This window comes from Myodes glareolus, chromosome 4 (genome assembly GCF_982192425.1).
Source record: "Myodes glareolus chromosome 4, mMyoGla1.1, whole genome shotgun sequence".
In the NCBI taxonomy this organism is placed as follows: Eukaryota; Metazoa; Chordata; class Mammalia; order Rodentia; family Cricetidae; genus Myodes; species Myodes glareolus.
In genome coordinates this window covers 95,057,213-95,062,045 of record NC_142029.1, presented here as the reverse complement: position 1 = coordinate 95,062,045, position 4,833 = coordinate 95,057,213, and the positions used below count along the sequence as shown (strand labels likewise).

General features: G+C 44.3%; 1 non-coding gene across 1 annotated transcript; it reads left to right on the top strand.

Annotated features, from left to right (window-relative positions):
- Positions 1-3,730: 3,730 nt before the first annotated feature.
- On the top strand, positions 3,731-3,837 carry LOC125416123 (U6 spliceosomal RNA). The gene has a single exon (XR_007236790.3). It is a non-coding gene; the product is annotated as a U6 spliceosomal RNA (small nuclear RNA).
- Positions 3,838-4,833: the final 996 nt, after the last annotated feature.

Below are 4,833 nucleotides of genomic sequence, written 5' to 3'. Positions count from 1 at the left end.
TAATTGAGTGAGTAGGCCATATTCCAGGCCTAGCAACCTGCAGAACTTGTCAGGTTTGACCATGTGGTTCTGGCCTTAAAGTTAAGGATAGAAGAAAAGAGTTATGGAATAAAGCTGTTGAGAACAGTCATGTGTCAGAGGTGTCCCTGAATATGGAGTCCTAGCAGAGAGGCCATTTCATGAAGCTGTGAAGTTGAAGCCTGAATTGCCTTACAGAACCCAAGGATGTCAGAGATGCCAGAGTCATGGGGTACCTGCTGAGGAGAGCTGCTAACAGGAAGTGGAACCAGACCAAGAGAATGAAATGTGTTTCAGTCAACAAAGTTGAGCCAAGTTGGAGTTATAATGTGTTTTGGCATCAGACATGGAGATGCAGAGTTTGGAGTTTGCCCAGTTGGTTTTCAGTCTTGCTTTGGTTCTCCATTTCCTTGCTATGCTCCCTTCCCTTCATTTTGGAATGATAAACTATATCCTGTGTCATTATATGTGGAAAGTATGTGATATGCTTGATTTTGATTTGTACAGGTGATTACAGTTAAGAGATTTCATGAATCTCAGAAGAGATTTTGAACTTTGGACTTTAAAACATTGTAGAGACTGTGATAGACTATGGGGACTTTTGAAGTTGAACTAAATAAACTTTGTATTATGATATTGTTATAAGCTTATGGGGGCCAAGAAGTAGAATGTGGTAGTTTGAGTGTAATTGACGTTCATAATCTCACAGGGAGTGGCACTATTAGGAGGTGTGACTTTACTGGAGTGGGTATGGCTTTGTTGGAGGGAGTGTGTCACTGTGGGGGCAGGCTTAAGGTTTCCTATCCTCAGGATACTTCCCAGTGTCTCAGTCAACTTCCTGTCCCCTGAAAGTCAGGATGTAGCCAGTGACACATCTACTGCAAGGTGGCATGCTTCCCACCATGATGATAATGGACTGACCCTCTGAAATTGTAATTAAGTCACCCCAATTAAATGTTTTCCTTATAAGAGTTGACATGGTCACGGTGTCTTTTCACAGCAATAGAAACCTTAACTAAGACACCCAGGTCCCTGAGTATCTAGTCCCAGGTCACCAGAACAGTGTCGGGCATGGATTTCAGCTCTTGGAGTGGGCCTTAAATGAACCAGATGGTAATTTGTTCCCACAGCTTTTATTGCCACTATTTCACCAGCATATTCTGTGAGCCGGACGTCATTGTCAGTACAAGAGTTTTTAGCTGGGTTGGTGTGGACCTTTCTCCTTTTCCAGCACACATATTACCCTCCAGTAGTGTGAACACCAGTTAGTACGAGCGAAGGCCCTAGGTAGACACCAGCTAAACTTCTCCATGTTCGATGAGTTGTCCTATTGCAGCAACAGGACTTACCATCACTTTACAGAGAAAAATCAATAGCCTGAGTTATTTAGGGATTTCCATGGTGCTCCTTTGGCCAAAGAGTCAATTAGATGTAACCCATTCCTAGCACTTGAGGTCTCATTTGTTGGTGCGAGAAAAATAAACACAGTTTTGTCTCCCCCATTATTGACTCCTTTAAGATTTCTTTTATATATGTATAGATTTTAAGAAGTGTTGAAGGAACAGCGGGCTGTGTTCCTGCCCACATCCTGACTAGCTTACCCCTGAAATAATTACACAGAAACTGTATTCTTTTAAACACTGCCTGGCCCATTAGTTCTAGCCTCTTATTGGCTAACTCTCACATCTTGACTCAACCCATTTCTAATAATCTGTGTAGCACCACGAGGTCGTGGCTTACCAGGAAAGATTCAGCATGTCTGACCTGGCAGCTTCATGACGGGCGGCTCTCAGTCTCTGCCTGACTCTGCTTCTTTCTCCCAGCATTTTGTTCTGTCTACTCCGCCTAGCTAGGCTGCTGTCCTATCAAAAGCCAAGGCAGTTTCTTTATTAACCAATGAAAGTAACACATAGACAGATGACCCTCCTACATCAAAGAAGCTTTTACTATAGTAGGTTTCTACATGTTCCTTCAAATGGCCCTTAGCTGTGTATTCCAGCCTGGTATTCACAATCTACGGCCTCAGCCACTCAAATGACAGAATTACCAGTGTGCACCACCCTTCTTCTTGTGATGATGTGAGATTCTACACTGCCACCAGGTGAGACGAGTGGTGTAGACACTGTGACATCACGTCACGATCCAGCATTGCGATCTGATACCTGAGGTGGCTACTAGGTATAAAGGGATGATTGGTCATATAGTGTGGATTTCCTGGACAAATGGAATGGTACCTGTCCCAAACAGGACAGAGCACAGCAGAGATTTTATCACATTACTCATATGGTACATGTGCAGGAAAGTTTTATGTCAACTTGACACAAGTGAAAGTCCTTTAAGAGGAGGGAACTTCAATTGAAAAAATGCCTATATAAGACTGGGCGGTAGGTAAGCCTGCAGGGCATTTTCTTAACAAGTGATTGATGTGGGAGGGCTCAGGCCACTGTGGGTAGGGCCACCCTTAGGATGGTGGTCCTGTGTTCTACAAACAGCAAGCTAAGAAAGCCATGAGGGGTAAGCCAGTGACCAGCATTCCTACATGATCTCTGCACCAACTCCTGCCTCCAGGTTCCTGCCATGTTTGAATTCTTGTCCTGACTCCCTCTGAGGATGAGCAGTGATGTGGAAGTCTATGCTAAACAAGCCCTCTCCTCCCCAAGCTGCTTTGGTCATGTGTTTCAACACACAATGGTGACCTAAAGTGTAACAATACACAATTTAAAACTTTCCAATTCTTTATTTTTGAAATCTTCCGTTTAATATTTTAGGAGCCTAGTTGTCATGGGTAACTGAAATTGCAGAAAGTGAAACTGGACTTGAGGGTTTGGGTAGGTCACCATACTTCGCTGGGGTACCGTTTAGTCAACCTGACTTGCTCTGGACAGATGGCCGGATGTGGAAACAAGTGCTGCTCAAAAAGTAGGGTAGCCATTCAGCCTTCAGAACATCCATCAGGGGAGTCATCTGCCCCAGTGTCCTTGCCTCACCACTTCCCTTCACCCCCATAGTCCTAGTTCCTCACCAGTTTCCTAGTCTCTCTTGTTCCCACCCCTCGGGTTCAGATATTCATCTACTGTCTCTGGGACTGTGGCTATGTCTCGTTATTCTTCCACTCAAAGGGGGTAAAACTTACATACACCATAAACCATCAGGAAGGGAGCCTAGTCGCTGGAGCCGGAGCACCAAGCACAGGAACCAAGAGGCCCGAGCCGAGACTTGTGGCTCTCTTTAAAAGAGAAATATACCACGCCCCAGTGGGCTGGTATTTCAGCGGCTATTGGCTGACAGAGCGGAAGGCCCTCCCGCAGCACCGTGGGCTCGTGCTTCAGCAACTATTGACTGAAGCAGCCGAAGATACTCCCGCAACCGCAGCACTTCCCACTTCCCGGTTGCTATCTTTTGTTTAGATGGTTTGTAGTTTCCCAGACACAGGTCGTCCATCCCCACCTCCAGGTCTCTTGCTCACCCTTTTAACAGCCTGCAGGCTGTTTACCCACATCTGCCTATCTAAACTCTAGTTCTTTATAACTCAGTTCAACTAGTTCACCCCTAATGAGTCCCCCCTCCCCCACCCACCCCAAAACCCCCTCTGGAGCCAAGGTCTCCTTTTCTGAACTCCTGTTACACTTGGTGCCTTTCTTACTGTGTGTCACACCCCATGACAGCTTCTTCTTAGGTTGTCTTTCTCTTCTCCATTTAAAATGGAATTTTGGTGCGCACTTTGGCAGCACATATACTGGAGCTGGGGTGATACAGAGAAGATTAGCATGGCCCCTGTGCCAGGATGACACGCAAATTTGTGAAGCATTAAAAATAAAATAAAAAATAAAAGGAAATTCTGAAGGACAAAAAATTCTATTCTTTTAATGTGCTTTTTAGAAGTCTTTTTATTATTTTTAGGAGTGTGTGTTTATATGCGGATGCCCTGGGAGACTAAAAGCATTGAGTGACCTTTGAGCTGGAGTTGCAGGCAGTTATGAACCACTCAGAAAAGGTGCTGGGAACTGAACTCAGGTCCTCTGCAAGAGTGGGGCATGCTGTTAACTGAGCCATGTCTTTAGCCCCAGAAGCTTTCATCTTATTCCTCATGCTATGTTGCATTGTTGGTTTTATGGAATATGATTTCAGTAGATGTTTGTGCAGTGAAAGAGCTCATGTATTAATGAATGTATGCAGCAACGATGAATGGCTAAGTGAATTCATCAACACTGGTTTGCCAGTGTTGCCCAGATTTAAGAAAAGTGAAATCCTACCAGACAGTTATCTGGCCAGACAGCTTGGCTTCACTTTGATTCTTTATTCTTAGCTTTGTCCTTCAGGTGAGACAACTGAGGTTAAGGTAGACTAAATTCCTCCTAAGAGTCACACTGTTTGTTCCCAGTTTAAACATCTTAATTCTAACCCATTCTGCTCAATATTGGTCTCTTACTTTTCAGTGCCTGCACATATAATGGAATTAACTTCAGGAAATCTCCCCAAAAAAGTACCCTACTTCTTTTTGTACCCCTCTTATTAGCATTTTCTTAGTTCTATGCCTTCCTGGAAATCACAAAGGAATGTTTGCTCTAACAGGAAGATGTCCTGCTCATGATAAACAAGGCAGATGTGGTCTAAACCAATCCAAAAAGCTTGCCTGGCAAGATCCAAAGACATCCCCATAATAGGGTCTATGGGCATGGCAAGGAGGTAGTTAATATCAAAAGAAGCAGAACCAGGCACAGGGATGCATGCCTGTACTCTCAGCATTTGATAGACCAAGGCCAAGGATCACAAGTTTGAGGCCAGCTTGCATTAAATAGAAAGACCCTGACAGAA